This window comes from Mustela putorius, unplaced genomic scaffold (assembly GCF_011764305.1).
Source record: "Mustela putorius furo isolate JIRA1106 unplaced genomic scaffold, ASM1176430v1.1 tig00537243_pilon_pilon_pilon, whole genome shotgun sequence".
Taxonomy (NCBI): Eukaryota; Metazoa; Chordata; class Mammalia; order Carnivora; family Mustelidae; genus Mustela; species Mustela putorius.
Window position 1 is genome coordinate 345,631 of NW_025422382.1, and position 16,731 is coordinate 362,361.

At 43.4% G+C, this 16,731-nt stretch overlaps 1 long non-coding RNA gene across 1 annotated transcript; it reads left to right on the forward strand.

Annotated features, from left to right (window-relative positions):
• The first annotated feature begins 1,718 nt into the window (after window positions 1-1,718).
• LOC123390135 lies at window positions 1,719-15,797 on the forward strand. The gene is made up of 3 exons (XR_006604751.1): window positions 1,719-1,951; window positions 4,110-4,295; window positions 15,444-15,797. It is a non-coding gene; the product is annotated as an uncharacterized LOC123390135 (long non-coding RNA).
• The last annotated feature ends 934 nt before the right edge of the window (window positions 15,798-16,731 follow it).

Here is a 16,731-nt window from a genome sequence, read left to right on the forward strand (position 1 = left end):
ACCTGAGCCGAAGGCAGCGGCTTAACCCACTGAGCCACCCAGGCGCCCTCAACAGAATATTATTTATATGTTCCTCATACTGATGAAGTTCTAGAACCTAGGTGAGGTTTGGTGGGCTGAGGTCCGGAGCCGACGACCAAGAAAGAATTCTTGAGACATCTTTGGTGCAAAATGGTGGTTTATTAAAGCACGGGGACAGGACCCGTGGGCAGGAAGAGCTGCTGCCCCGGGTTGTGAGGGATGGCAGGTTATGTACCCTGCTGTTGGGGGAAGGTGAGGGGAAGGGAGGTGTCAGTGGAGTTTTCATATGCTAAAGAGGGCCTACAAGGTGCCAGGATGTCCCAGGCCTGCCGGAGGCCTTGCCCTTGCGGCTGGATCAGTGTTGTCTTTAGACCGGCCATTAACATTAAGATCGTTGGGTGACTTTTTGGTGGGGTGTCACAATCCTGCTATCAATCGTCTTTGTTAGTGAGATTTAGGACATTTGTAAGCCAAGGGAGACTCCTGTCTAGCAGGATTGTGAGCTCTGCAAGTTAACTATTTGCTTATTGTTCATGGCAGTCAGGGCTGCCTGAGGGATGCTACACTTATGGAGGGGAAAGGGTGCAAGGCGCCAGCTTCTGCTTTGTCCTCAGCCAGCCTCCTGCTCCCTCATCAATACTAGGGTGGAGGCTGAGTTAGTGAGAAGACAGCAAGTCCTGCAAGGAGCTAGAGGGGATGGGCTTGCATGAAGCAATGACCATGTGCTATGCACATGACCTCATTTCGCCCTCGCGGCAGTCCCAGTGAGGTACTGTTGAGAAACAGATTTAGCAAAATTAAGTGACTTGCTGAAGGTTATGCACCTGGGATGTGGAGTAGCATGAAGATTTACACGTGTGCTGACTCCAAATCTACACTTTTTAAGTTCTCCCATCTTGCATTCTTCTAGAGGAACAATGGGGCTAAGGCTAGAACAACCTCAGAAGGGGGGGCAGTTTTCAAATCCAGGCAAAGAAGACAGCCATTGCCCCCATGTTGTCTGAAGGGTCCCGGAAAGATGGAAAATCTTGTTTTTTCTACCACACCTACCACAGTGCTTTGAAATTCTGGCATGCACATCTTTGAGATGAAGACCGGGGGTCGTTCCTCCCAGGGCCATTCCCAACGAAGTGGTGGGGTGAGGCACGCTCCTTACTCCTCCAGGTCACCTCTGTTCTGACACATTCCAGCTGCTCCAGCAGCCCCATTGCTGGGTATGAGCTGTGAACTTGAGAGCATTGTGTTTTTCCTTCTCTTTGGCTTGATTGTCCTTGCTCTTGGGGGAGGAGGGAGGGTAACTAATGGCCTGGAGGGTAGCCAGATTATTCCATTTTGCAATCCTCAGCCACAGCTGCTAAAGAAAACTTATATTGTGTTTTCATTCAGCGGGGAAAACATGTTTTGTTTTGCACTCTTGCGTAACCATGAAACATCTGGGGTAACTTAGCTTAAAACTTCCCTCCAGTGTCTCATTTGGGCTAAATGATATAGAAAAATGTTCACCTCGAAATGTAAGCTACAACAGTGTAATAAGTCATTATTACGTGTGTCTGGATGCATACCCAACAGGGAGTCATACAGGATTTATAACTCGAGCCCTCTTAACAGAAACTACTGCCTTTATCCTACGTTACACTGTTCCTTATAAATGGTCGGGGCCCAGAAAATGGCACTCAGAAGGGGGTGACACTTGGGAGGGCTTAGAAAGGACTCTGCAGCGCTTTCAGCTGGTGGCTCTCAATCTTGAGCAGGCATCGGAAGCGCCTACAGGACTTATTAAAACATGGACTGGCTCCACCTCCAGAGTTTCCAGGTCAGTGGGTGGAAGGTAGAGCTCAAGGATTTGCATTTGCAATAAACTCCAAGTGGTGCTGATGCTACTGCCCTGGGGACCGTATTTTGAAAATCTCAGCTCTAAACTTCAGTCAAAGTAAGTGAGGAATTAAATACAATACATGGGATTGACAAAAACTGTATGCAGGGGCAATATCGAGTTTTGTGCTTTGTTTTCTTTTTTCTTTTAAGATTTTATTCATTTATTTGAGAGAGAGAGAGAGAGAGAGCGCACAAGCAGGGTTTGGGGGGGCGCAGAAGCAGAAGGAGGCTCCCTGCCCAGCAGGGAGTCTGGCTCAGGGCTTGATTCTAGGACCCCAGGACCCTGGGATCATGACCGTAACCTAAGGCAGCCGCTTAACCAACTGAGCCACCCAGGCACCCTTGTTTTGTGTTTCTAAACGGATAAGAGCTGTTGCTAAAATGAGCTGACCACACAGCCATTGCTAATGGGTTGACATGTTGGTACAAACTTTCTAGAAAACTAATTAGAAAAATATTTAAGTAGAAAAATATTTATGGGCATTGATCTAGTAATCCCAGGTCTAGGTATCCCTGAGGAAACTATCAGAAATATGCACAAAGATTAAGGTATAGGAATGTTAATTGCAACTTTATAGTAAGTATTGGAGACTTGAAAATCACATTAATTTATAATAATATACATATACGCACACACATATGTACCGGAATATTCATATTCATACAATGGAGTATTATGCAATCATCAAAGTACTTGGAGAAAATTTTTAATGATGGAGGAAATGCTTATGATATCAACTAAACAAAAAACCCAAGGGACAGAGATGCATAAAGTATATAAATCATATTAATACATGTATACTGTTCTGAGGTTTTGGGTTTTTTTTAGTTATAATATCATGTCTCTTTTATTCAATCACAATATAATGTGGTTCAAAACTTACTTTCAGTATCAGATGCATGGTTTCCTTTAGTACTGATATATTTGAGAACTGAAGATGTTTACTAATTTTAGTAGACTCAAAACGTAAAAGTTCTCATTGCCTATTGCTTTTTAAATCTGTATTTTGGGGACTGCCTGTGTGGCTCAGTCAGTTAAGCAGCTGCCTTCAGCTCGGGTCATGGTCCCAGGGTCCTGGGACTGAATCTGCATGGGCTCCCTGCTCAGCGGGGAGCCTGCTTCTCCCTCTGACCCTCCCCCCATTGCTTGTGCTCTTGGGTGTGTGCGCACGCGTGCTCTCTCTCTCTCTCTCTCTCTCTGAAAAATAAATAAATCTTTACCAAAAAACGGTTGTTAAAAAAATAAAATAAATCTGTATTTTTAAATTCTTCTATAGTTTTTAAATTCAAATTCAATTAATTAACACTTAGTGTATTTACAGTTTCAGAGGTAGAGGTCAAGGATTCATCAGTCTTTATGGCACCCAGTGCCCATTACATCACGTGTCCTCCTTAATGTCCAGCACTCAGTTGCCCCATCCCCTCATCCAACTCCCCTCCAGCAACTGCCAGTTTGTTTGCTATGATTAGGAGACTCTTATGGTTAATACATGTATACTGTTATAAACAGCATATCATCTAAGCAAACACACTGAAATGTTAATGGGATGGCGAAATAGTTGTGCTATGGATGTCAATCATTTCCTCCCTACCCGATCTTCTAAAATAGTACGTCATACCCATAGCCCCACACTTCTAAGTCCAAAGAGGGATTTTTTTTCCCTTAAGTTTCTGTTTCTAAAGATTTTATTTATTTATTTATTTATTTGAGAGAGAGAGAGAGAGAGAGAGAGCAGAAAGAGAGAGAAGGCACAGGAAAGGCAGAGGGAGAGGGAAACGCAGACTCCCCGCTGAGAAGGGAGCCCAGTGCGGGACGTCTGGGAACGCTCTCAAATAAATACATAAAATCTTAAAATATCTGTTTTCCTTAAAAAGCACAGTGCAGAAAGAATATAAATATGAAGCTGTAATACTTTTGTCCCTGCTATGCTTCCAGCGATCTCTGTTTTTTGCCTTGAGCTAATTAGAGAGGGTTTCTTTTCTTTGCAATTGCATCTTAAAATAACAGGTAACTTTTGTTTATTCATATAGGTTTATTTTATCTTAATCTCCCACACTGAAGGTATTGTTGCTTTTCTTATAGAAAAATATTGAAAACACTGAGCTGCGGCTGAAAAATAATTACTTACTGGGGAGCCTCCTAGTTGATTACTAGCCCTCACTTCCTATTTTTGACACTCTGACTTTCAGAGGTTTTCCTTGGTTTCTTTCAGGTTGGTTCAAAATCCAGGGGACAGTTTATTTTAAGTTTGGAAATGTCCATGCAAAATTTTTGTCCGGTACTGAGCTGAGCTCTGTCATTTCCCCCCGCAACTCTCTGAGGATCCTAACAGCAGAGACAGATGCCCGGTGGAAGATGCAGAGTGTGGTTCTCCCCATCGTCTCAAAGATTGGAATGGGTGAGTCATCTTCAGATTGAACTGGGAGGGATTCTGGCAGAGCAGCCCACGCTTTGTCATAAAAATTTTGCTGCAATATCACACCAGTTCAACTGTGGTTTTTCATTTTTAGAATATGAGTGAATGCCATCGAGCTGCTTACCCCTGTTTTGTGACGCGTCAGATTCATGTGAAGTTGCATCAACCAACCCCAAGGGTAATAAATACGGTTCAGGGCAGGACTATTCAGAATAAGCCTGCTAGGCAATTCTGATCCCTCTCAAGGTCATAGCTCAACTTCTCATCCACTGGGAATCAAATTCTAGCTATCACATGGCTGGAACTGGTTTTCAGAATTTTTAGATAACGCTGTAAGATATTTAAGGGAAGGACTGATTCTGCCATGTTTGTTGAATGAGTGAGAAACCATTCATATTGTGCTGAGAGCTGAACCAAAGGGATGAGTACTTGCAAGTAACGTCCTGAGGGGTCCAGGGGACCCAGACTGTGGATTAGAAGCCTGGCATGATGCTGGAGATAAAGTCATGATACAATGTAGGGTTTTCTTTCTTTCTTTTTAAAAAAGATTTTATGTATTAATTTGTCAGAGAGAGAGAGAGCACAGGGTGAGTGGCAGGATGAGTGGCAGGCAGGGTGAGTGGCAGGCAGAGGGAAAAGCAGGCTCCCTGCTGAGCAAGGAGTCAGATGTAGGATTTGATCCCAGGACCCTGGAATCATGACCTGAGCTGAAGGCAGACATTTAACTGACTGAGCTACCCAGGTGCCCCAAAAGTGTGTTTTCTGAAAGGATGAGGAGTCTGTCAAGACAGAGGAAGTTATTGGCACTTTAATAATAGAGGAAATTCAGGGCGCCTGGACTGGCTTGAGCATCTGACTCTTGGTTTCAGCTCAGGTCACGATCTCGGGGTCCTGGGATCGAAACCCACATGGGGCTCTCGGCTCCATGGGGAATCTGCTTGTCTCCTTCTCCTTCTGCCCCTCCCCCCTCACACACTCTCTCTAAAATAAATAAATCTTTAAAAAAAATAATAGAGGAAATTCAGGCAGAGAAGTTAAGTTCCATTGGCAGAATCTGAAAATGCTGTCATGTCCATGAGAGAATGGTCTGGATCTGAGACCGTGCGCTGAATCTGATGAGGGAGCAGAGGCAAGCTGAGGACACAGCACTAGCTGACACCCACAAAATGCCCCCCTCAGCCCCCACTCCCATTCCTCAGGCACTGCCGGCTGCCTTCAAGCTAAGGGAAGGAAAACAAATGTTAACTTACAGAGATTCCAGTCCTGCAGAACAGGAGTCTCCCTCAGTTTATGAATGTCTTAGTGATTTACAAGAAAAAAGCGTTCTTATCCTTGTAAGGACCTACTTAGCCAGAGGCCTCCATCCAGGTTAAACAATAACCTTGTTGTTTAACCCTTAAACTGTCCCTGCTCCCCTTCACCCAGGGGACTTACTGGAAACCAGCCTTAGGTAACAAAGCCCAGATACAAGGGTGGGTCAGGCCAGGTGGAGACATCCGATCAGTGGGGGGTTGCATACTGTCTCCCCAGCTACCGAGGAGTATGGGCCCCGCCCTTTGGGAGCCTTTTGGATGCCAATTCTAACTAAGGTGATAGGCTAGGTCAAATGTCTACTATAGGGTAAGTTGTAATTCAATTGCTCACTTATGTGTGACCTAACAGGACTGTGGAGTTTTCTCTGTGCGTTACAATCTTATTGTGAAAGACCCCCCCCCCCCCCCGTCCTTAACTAATTAACTGCTCTTTTGTTGTGTAAAAGTACCCCTCCTCCCCTTGCAATGAAAAGACCCTTCCCCCAGGGTTGAATTCAATGTAACTGCTCCTTTGCCTTTCTGTAACTGCTTGGCTTTTAGGGCATGACACTTGACTCCTGTTTGAACAAGATACCCTCTCCTAATAGCCGGGGCATGGTCACGGAGGCAAGGGGGCTGCATGGTCCCATAGGTCACGTAGGCAAGGGTGCTGCATGGTCATGTAGGTCACGTAGACAGGGGGCTGCATAGTCATGTAGGCAGGATGTCTTTCTGCTGAGTAATAAGGTCAAACTTCCCCTCTTTGTTTCCCCTTCCCGCCCTTTCTCTTCGCGCGTGGGGGTCTTCCAGAGCCAATCCGCTAACACCAAGTATGCCTTTTTTCAAATGTTCAAATTGTCAGCCAATCGGCCCCGTCCCATCCGGGACTTGTTTGTACCTGTCTATAAAAATCCTGCACCACCCCAGCCAGGTGTGCTCAGCTAGCAGGAGCTGCTGACCACCCGCAGGCGCCTGCGTAACAATAAAGAACCTCTTGCTGATTGCATCCAGTGGCAGTGTTGGATTCTTGGGTAAGGGGATCCGCGGATCTTTCAATTGGCCACCTGTGCGTGGCCAGGCCCAACCGCATGGCCTTTGCCCTTAAAAGCTATGCTGTGAAACAGAGAAGGGTTGCCCTCTCTTGTAAGAGGTGCGGCCCTGAACGTTCAGTCTGATTCTTGATGCTTGGCTCAGAATAAAGCTTTGCTTGACCTTCGCTTTAGATCAGTCTCGCTCCTTTGATCATGGACCCATTATTGGGGGACCTAACAATCCTAACCTAACCTCCAGAAGGCAATATGAATAAAATTCAATGTCCTTATCATCTGCAGCTGATTGGCGAATACTAGAGTACAACAGAGTACAGTGTTCCTGCAGGAAGCTCCCAGCTGTGTTAATGAGAATGCCTTGCTGGAGGGGGAAACTACCTGAGCTTGACAATGGCAAGGCCTGCAGTATCTAATAGGTCCTCTATAGCATATGAGAATTCTCTTGAAAATCTCCTTTTTTTCTTGCCACCAGCTCCCAAGGATGTAATCAACCACCCCTCACAAAGCCCCAGGCAGGACAGCAGCTCCTGTGGGGGTCCTGCCCTCCGTGTCTTCATAACACCACCATTTTGCACCAAAGACATCTTGAGACTTCTTTCTTGACCATCAGCTTCATCCCCCCACAAACTCATCAACATTCCCAAAACTACATCGGTTCTGTGCCTAGAGAGACAGGACTTGGAGTCCCAAGACATTGCAACGTGTATGAAAGCCGCACCCCGTGAGGATAGATTGCCGAGTGGAGGGCACCTCCACTTTCGGGACAGTCATACTCTGCTCTTCCTCCACTTAGGTAAACTCACGTACAGTCAGAACGGCTGACTAAACCTAGACAACAGAAGATGGGAGGGCGAGGGTTAAGATGAGGAGGGAACTAGAAAATACGGATTGCCATTTCTTTAGGGAGTCTTTGCCATGTACATCAGGGAGATTTTCCTATATACGACACCACCCCACGGTGTAATGACTTAAAGAACAACCACTAATTTATCTCACAGTTCCATGGGTTGGTTGAGAAGCTCTGTCTGGATGGGCATCGCTGATAGGCTCGGGCTCACTTATGTCTCTCCCTTTGGCGGCGTGGCAGCGGTGGCTAGAGGATCTAGGATGGCCTCACAGATATGTCTGGCATTTGGAAGGCCCTTGGCAAGGGTCTGGCTGCCTTTTCTCTCATCCTCCAACAGGCTAGATTGGGCTCGTTCACATGGTAGTTCCAGGGTTCCAAGCACAGCAGGAGGATGACCTCGGTGTTCAAGCACTTTCAAAGCCCCAACACGAATCACCTTTGCTAATGTCCCACTGTCCAAAAAGAGTCATATGGCCATGTCAGGCTTAAGGAGCGGAGGAGTAGATTTCACCTCTGGATAGGTGTGGAAGAATTTATGGCCATTTGGAAAAATTTACCACAGCACAATCGGGGGGCCGGTAAAGAAATAAACCTTTAAGTTCTTAGAACTGTAAAGAAATAGTTAAAAGGAGGCAGTGCTTGGCTCTAGAAATTCTTCATTTCCTGGTGTTAGCGAAAAACAACATGAGTGTGGTTCAGCGCAGCCAGGGAACACGGGGTTGAGGGATTGCCCTGGGTTACGTTATCCAGAGCCCAGCACACTATTGAGGCTCTAAATAGAACTGCAAACACTATCTTGGAACAATCCTGCAAATGTCCTAGATGTCGGGGGTCCTTTGTTCTAAACAAAACGTTCACAGCAGCCTGACTCTCCATTTCGAAGCAGAAAAGACACTTGACTGATATTATAAAAACCTAATAGAAACAGAAGGAAGAAAAGGAAAAATCTGTGCACAGATTTCACAGTAAGCGGTAAAGGAGGATAAGGCAACGTTACATCAAATTGGGTAATTACAGCATCCAACCTCATTAGCTGGGGAAAACCGCGGACACAGCCAGGCGGGAGTCCTGACTGAGAGGCCGCGGCAGTGTCCTCCCTTCAAGTGAGACTTTACAGCTGACAATCCCATAAAGGCCACATTTACAGGGCAGATGACAGGGTCTGAAGTTAAACATTCGTTTGCCCACGTGCAGTTTGAAGCGAGGGGCATTCCTGTTGTCATGTCTTTACATATTCAAGGAGCCTCTCTCTCTCCTCCTGGATTCCATTGGGGTGGGGGGGGGAGGTGCTGGGCAGCCCAGCCTGGAGCCCAGAGGGGATGTAAGGCAAGATTTTTCAGCTCTTGGCGTCCAGACCAGAAGGGCCAATTCTGATCGGAAAGCCAGCTAATGTCAACTCCTCAGGCTCCCAAGGTCACTTAAGCAGCACAAGCAGCACAAACAACATTCTTTAGCCTGCATGTGTACCTGCGGACAGGGTGGTCAGTAGCGCGGGACAAATCACAGAACCCCCCATCCATATGATACATCCGTCTATTTTGAAACTAACCAGGCGGGGACAACTTCCTTTGAATATCTGAAAACCCATCCCTGCTGGTCCAGGTGGGAAAGAGGAACTACTTTTTCCTTCTCAAGGGCAGGGATTAAGAACCATGAGAGGCAAATCGTAGATGGGTGAGTAACAATAATAAGGTAGGTTAGTTGTCCTGGAATCAGGAAAAGGAAAGATATGAATGGTAAGCCTGCTCCCAGCGGGAAGTAATCAAAATTAATAATATTCTGGAGACTATGACCTGGAGGAAATGTTAGGGAACATTTAAAGGACTGGTGGGAGAAATTTGATAGTATCTTGAAGCAGATGGAATTATTTTTTAAGGATCATAAACTAAGGAAGGTTTCTAATCTCAGCTCTGCCACTAACCAGTTTGTTACATGATCATGGACTTAATTTTGTTTTTTCATTGACAAAATGAAAAATTTTGACTGGGTGATTTTTCCAAAGTTCTCTCCAGCTCTAACATCTTCACAGAAACTAGAGGAAGCAGAGGATTGATCCATGTATCCATGTATCCAAAGGATTGATCTATGTATTTAGAAAATGAGATTATGTTAGGAGGAATCCCCTTCAGAGAGCATCGGAACAAGTATTAAGGAAGATCTGAAATCTCTAGAACTTTTAAAAACATGATTGGGCGCCTGGGTGGCTCAGTGGGTTAAGCCGCTGCCTTCGGCTCAGGTCATGATCTCAGGGTCCGGGGATCGAGTCCTGCATCGGGCTCTCTGCTCAGCAGGGAGCCTGCTTCCTCCTCTCTCTCTGCCTGCCTCTCTGCCTACTTGCGATCTCTCTCTGTCAAATAAATAAATAAAATCTTAAAAAAAAAAAAACCATGATAGATCCCTATCATTCATTCAACAAATGTTAACTGAGGATCTACCATAGACCAGACAGAGCGGTCAGTGAATGACAGCAGCTTACTCCTGTTCCTGTGGCGCTTCCAGGATCTTTTGGGTTTGATCAAATGATTCTAGAAAAAAAATTAGGATTTATAAGCACATCCACCTTTATTGTTCAGTCGTTTCTGATGAAGAATGGGATTGGGTTTGCCAGAAATGGGAAGACTGGATTGCTGAGACAATTGCAGGCAGGTATTACATCAGATAACTTCTCTGATCCCTAGTTTCTTCCTCCGCAAAATAAAAAGGGCTGACCAACGCATTCCTAAAGTCTCATTCAGTCCAAAAATACAATGCGGGGGCCCAACAGTTCTTAAGTGTGTTAGCTCAGCAACCCCATCTAGTGTCACTGTATGAACTTTGTAGAAAACATCCACCGGTCATCCTCCCACTGATGGAGGAGGGGCAGGGAAGAGATGAGAGAGCTGGGCTTGGGATGGGCTTGGGAATGGAGATATTGGGGAAAGGGAGTGATGGTAATCCTACCGAAAACTGACATGATGTTGGCTATATGTCAGCTGGTGTTCCAGGTGCCTATTATTCATGTAATTCTCATAACAAACCTGTGATCGAGGTACTAATTAAACATCCCTACCTTCCAGATGAGGTAAACGGGGCACAAACCACAACTTGCCTAGTAAGTGGCAGAGCCCGAGTTCAAGCCCAGGTAGTGGTCACCAAAAGCCATCCTCTTCTCCACCATACTTTCCCACCTCTAGCTAAGAGTTTCAGCATGTTTCCCATGTGGAGGCGTTCTGCATATTGGACCTCATTTCATCCTCTTGACAAAAATATGATGTAGATACTAAAACTCCAGTTTTTCAGATGAGAAGACATAAACCCAGGGAGAGGAAGTAATTTGTCTAGGCTCACACGGTTGATAAGCATCAGTCTTCAGCCAGGGTGAAAACCCCAAATACAGTCATGCTGTTAGAATTTTTCTCCCACTTTCTTAAATGTCACTGCTTCATTATTTTTGGTACAAAAGGGAAGAGGCAAACATCAAATGCCAGGCAAAGCCTTGCGTGTGTGTGCGTGCCAATTATCTGAAGAGCCAATTCCTGAATATTCAGCAGAAGTTATTAATTTGGCTAATGGTTTATGCAGGCTTGCGTACCTTTTCTTGGTCTCTCCTGCTTCTCATTTTGGAGCAAACTTGCCAGGTAAGTAATGAAGACATTAAGTGCCACAGGAGGTTTGTTTACAGGCTGTCCTTTAGGAATCTTATAGCGTGATTTCAACCATCACTTTTTTTGTAAATACCTTCCCAGACTATATATCTTAAACTCCCTGCTCGAATGGCCCGAGGATCATATCCACTTTCCTCTTCCATTTCCATTATCCTCTCAAACTCCACATTCAGTACATATTTAGGAAATACTTATCCGCACATATGCAAAACGCTTGGGTTCAGAACAGTGCTTGGCACAGGAGAATACTAACGAAAGATAGTCCTTACTTTTGAGGTTTATGGAGCCTACTGTGGGAGACCGGTAGGCAGTCACAATACAAGGCGACAAATGTGATAGGCTAGGCATGACACACTTTGGTGTACGCAGTGACACTTCATCCAGTCTTAAGACAGAGGTAAAGTCAGGATAGATTTCTCAGATCATTGACTTCTAAAACTGAAATCAACATCTTTCTCCCCAGACTGGCTGCTTCTTATCTCTACTAGTTATCCTGCCATTTTAGCTACCCATTGTTTATTCTGTCCCTGTTCCCAAATCCAGAGTCTAACCTAACATTCCTTGTCAATTCTTCCTTCTCCGTATCCCCTCCATTCTTTGCCTTCCCCACTCTAGTTCAATCTTTGATCTTCTCAAGTCATGACTACTTCAAGTCTGTCAACTGAACTTCGGCAAATTCTCTCCTTGCTGACTCTTCTTGCACCACAATCCAGATTCATTTGCCTAACGTACTCCTCTGCTCAAATATCTCAAAAGCTTATTCAGTACCCAAAGGATAAAGATCGATCTCTATGTTCTGGCGACATCCTGCCCCTAACTTTCTCCTCCCTCCATCTGAATCTCCCACAATTCCCTTGTCAGAGCCTCTGCCTTCAGTCTAATACTACCACCATCCCTTCAAGCCACCCACCCTGCCCCTCCTGCATTCATCCCTGTGTTGACTTTTTCTCTGCTCAGTTATTATTTTTTTTTTAATGTAGCCTATCTATAGCCTATCTCTCCTAAAAGGGCAATTGCAATTTTACCTCTTCTGCGAAGCCTAGTTTTAAAAACTACAGAATTTATGGTCTGTACTAGTCATTTGACAATTAGGATTTAGGGGTCTTTTCTTTGGTCAAGTTTATAAAGGTATATTGCACACAACTACAAGGATATGTATCAATGTACCTATCGCCACATCAGGATTTATTTATTTATTTATTTATTTTTAAAGATTTTATTTATTTATTTGACAGAGAGAGATCACAAGTAGGCAGAGAGGCAGGCAGAGAGAGAGAGGAGGAAGCAGGCTCCCTGCTGAGCAGAGAGCCCGATGTGGGACTCGATCCCAGGACCCTGAGATCATGACCTGAGCCGAAGGCAGCGGCTTAACCCACTGAGCCACCCAGGCGCCCCTGCCACATCAGGATTTAAACACCCACATTATTATCCCAAACATTTCCTTCTCTCCTTTGTGGGTAGTGTCTTCCCCGCTCCAGCCCTAGGCAGCGACTGATTTTCTTTCTGTTACTACGTATTAATTATCTCCCTCTCTCTTTTTAGAATTTCGTGCAAATGGGAATTCAGGGTATGTACTCTTATTTGAATCTGGATTTTTTTTCACTCAGCATAATATTTTCAAAATTCATCCATGTTGTTACAAACATGCTTACTCTCTTTTATTGCTGAGAGAATTCCATTGTCTGGATATGCTATAATTTGCCTCTCCATTCACCTGTTGATGAATGGAGAGGCAAATTATATGTATGGGTTGTTTTCAGATTTTGGCTCTTATAAGCATTTGTGTAAAAGTCTTTGTGTGGATACATATTCTAATTTCTCTTGGATAAACGGGAATTGAATTGTTTGGTTGAATAAGTCAAACTGTTTTCTAAAATGGTTTTAATATTTTACATTCCCATCATCCATGATGAGAATTCCAGTTGCTCCTTCTCTACCCAATATTTGTTCTAAACCCTTTGTCTTTCCATATTGTAAATTTTTTTATTTCACTTTGCTAGTATATAGAAATACAGTTGATTTTTATACTTGACTTTATTAAACTGACTTATTAGTTCTATCAGCTTTTTTATAGATCCCCTAGGCATTTCTATGTACATGATCTCTATTTAAAAAGAGTTTTATATCTCCCTTTTAAACGACTATGCATTTTATTATTTTTTCTTTTTGCCTTTATTGCACTAATTAGGATCTTCAGTTCAATGTTCTTGCCTGGTTCCTGATAAAGCTTTTAGCCCTTGAACATTAACTATGATATTATTGATGTATATATCATGACTGCCATTTACCAGACTTCTATTCCTAGCTTACCGAGGGTGTTTATTATAAATGGATGTTGATTTTTTGTCAAATGATCTTTCTAAATTTAATGAGATTATCGTGTGATTTTTCTTCTTTATTCTCTTAATTTGGTGATTGCATTGATTGATTTTTGAGTGAGAAGCTAAACTTGCAGAGTTGAGTTAAGCTATATTTGGACATGATGTTTTATTCTTGTAATACATTGCGGGAAAGGCTTGCTAGTATTTTGTTAAGGATATTTGCATCTAAATTCATGTTAAGACATTGCTTTGTAATTTCTTATAATGTCTTTGCCTACTTTTGGTAATAAGATAATGTTGAACTCACAAAATGGGCAGTGTTCCCTAATTCTTTTTTTTTTTTTTTTTAAAGATTTTACTTATTTATTTAACAGACAGAGATCACAAGTAGGTAGAGAGGCAGGCAGAGAGGGAGGGAGGAAGCAGGCTCCCTGCAGAGCAGAGAGTCCAATGCGGGGCTCAATCCCAGGACCCTGGGACATGACCTGAGCTGAAGGCAGAGGCCCTAACCCACTGAGCCACTCAGGCGCGCCCCCCATTCTTTTCTCTTGAAAGAGTTTATGTAACAATTGCATTTTTTCCTTGTGTGTTTGATAGAAGTTATAAGTGAAGCCATCAGGAAATAGACTTTGCTTTGTGAAAGGATTATAATCCAATTCTTTGATATAGAGCAATTCAGATTTCCTGTTTCTTCTTATGTTGGTTTTGATAGTTTGTCTATTTTCAGCTCCAGAATTTCCATTTGGTCCTTTTTTAGAGTTTCTTTTTCTCTTCTGAGATTCCTCACCTCTTTCTTCAATATTGCTGTATTTCCGTGTTTGAACACATTTTTAACATTGTAACAAGTTCTTTCTAAGTTAAATCTTTCTAAAAAGGGGGTGGGGGACACTTGGGTGGCTGAGTCAGTTAAGTGTCTTCCTTCAGCTCAGGTCATAGTCCCAGACTTCTGGGATCGAGTCCCGTATCAGGCTCCCTCTGTGCTCTCTCTCTCTCTCTCTCAAGTAAATACAATCTTTTAAGAAAAATAAAGTTCTTGGGACGCCTTGGTGGCTCAGTTGGTTAAGCGGCTGCCTTTGGCTCAGGTCATGATCCCAGCGTCCTGGGATCGAGTCCCACATCGGGCTCCTTGCTTGGTGGGGAGCCTGCTTCTCCCTCTGCCTCAACCAGCCACTCTGTCTGCCTGTGCTCGCTCACTCTCTCTCTCTGACAAATAAATAAATAAAATCTTAAAAAAAAAAAAAGAAGGAAAAAGAAAAATAAAGTTCTTATCCGCTAATTATAAGTTCGGTTATCCTGGAGTTGCTTCCTTTTTGTCTTGATTATTGATCACACTTTTCCAATTTCTCCACATGACTAGTAATTCTTAATATTGTACGAGGCATTTTAGATGATAAGTTCTCTCATCTTATTCTAAAGCATGATAGATTTTGTTCTAACAGATTTATCTTATCTTGGCTCCACTCATAAACTCCAAACTCTGCTTCCTCTATGATGGGTAGCAGCTAAGCCAAGACTTCCAAGTGTTGCTTTCTGCTGGGACCCCTGAGGTCTCTCCATGCAACTCGTGTGTACTTCAGTGGTTAGTCCAAGACTTGGGTGGTTTATAAGCAGATTTTGGTCCTTTTCCCCAGTTGCTTCTACTTTTCCATGACTTGCCTCACCCCTTTTCACTCCAGTAGCCCTTCATTTTCAACTCTGACTCCTGGAGCCAGTAAGATGGCAACTTCCTGCTTGAGTTCTAGCTGCTCCTCACAGCATGGAGTGGGGAGTGCACTGAGGTGGGAAGGCACACAAAGGGCATCCCGCCCACTGCGGTTCACCTCTTTTAAGGCTGATTTGCTGCTTCTACTTGTTTTCGACGCTTCCCATGTCCGTCAAAGTTACTTGTTTTCTATACATGTTATCCATGGGAGGGTTAATCTGACACAAGCTTCTTTGCCACTAACCAAATAAGAACTGCTCTATTTATTTCCACAGGGAAATTTGGGAAGATTTCAAACAAAATGACACGATCACCACCATCCTCTCTCCAGAATTCCCAATATTTTTGAAGAACAAGATTTATATTCACACACTCTTGATAACGTCTCTCTTCTCTTGCCTAAAGTTCAATGACTTTATGTGCGAATCCAATTATGTTTTTTAATTATAACAAATACTAGCAGATAAGCCAGCCATAAAATACGCTTAAAATAGAATTTAAGCCTAGAATAAGATAAAAATTCTCGATAGTGACAGCAAATACCTTACATGGTCTGGTCCTGTATACCACTCAAATCTTATCTCTTGGGGCGCCTGGGTGGCTCAGTGGGTTAAGCCGCTGCCTTCGGCTCAGGTCATGATCTCAGGGTCCTGGGATCGAGTCCCGCATCGGGCTCTCTGCTCAGCGGGGAGCCTGCTTCCTTCTCTCTCTCTCTCTCTCTGCCTGCCTCTCAGTGTACTTGTGGTTTCTCTCTGTCAAATAAATAAATAAAATCTTAAAAAAAAAAATCTTATCTCTTACAATTCTCTACTTAGTTTATTATCTCCAGATACCCCAGCCTCCTTTTTGTTCCTCAAATACCAGAGCATCTGCCATTCCTATCATGCAGAATGCTCTTCTCTCCAGTCATGACATGACTGCTTCTTCTGATCACCCAGGTCTCTGAGAAAATATTGAATCTTCAGAGAGGCCTTTCCTGATTACCTTACCTAAAAAAGCAAACCCTCTCTCCCACCCCAGTTATGTTCTAACATAATTGTTACGATTATGTTCTGACACCTTACTCTGCTTTATTTCCTTCATAGCACTAATCACTATCTACAATTATTCATCCCTATCTTAGTTTATGGTCTGGCTCCCCTCTAAAAGGAAGCTACTAAGAGGGCAGAATTTTTATCTTACTCACCAATGTATCCTTGGTGGCTAGAACAGTTATCTGGCACAGAGTATGTTTAATAAGTACTTATTACATAAACAAATGAAAAATGATAAGGCAGGTGATGAGGTGTACCTCATTTTCCCCCATTAAACTCTTCTGGCAACAAAAGAAATTAAGATACTGAAAATATGCAAAAAGTAGCCAAAATTAGATAAACTAAGTTCCTCATATTTAATTTAAAATAAAGCCAGTATTTCATTACTTTAGGACAGTGAAAATTGCACAATACATTATGAAATCATGTGAATTCACAAAGCAAACATAAATTCTCAATTGGTAAGAGAAAAAAACCTGAAAGGAAAAAAAAGAAAGAAAGAAAAAGAGAAAGAAAGAAAGGAAGAAAG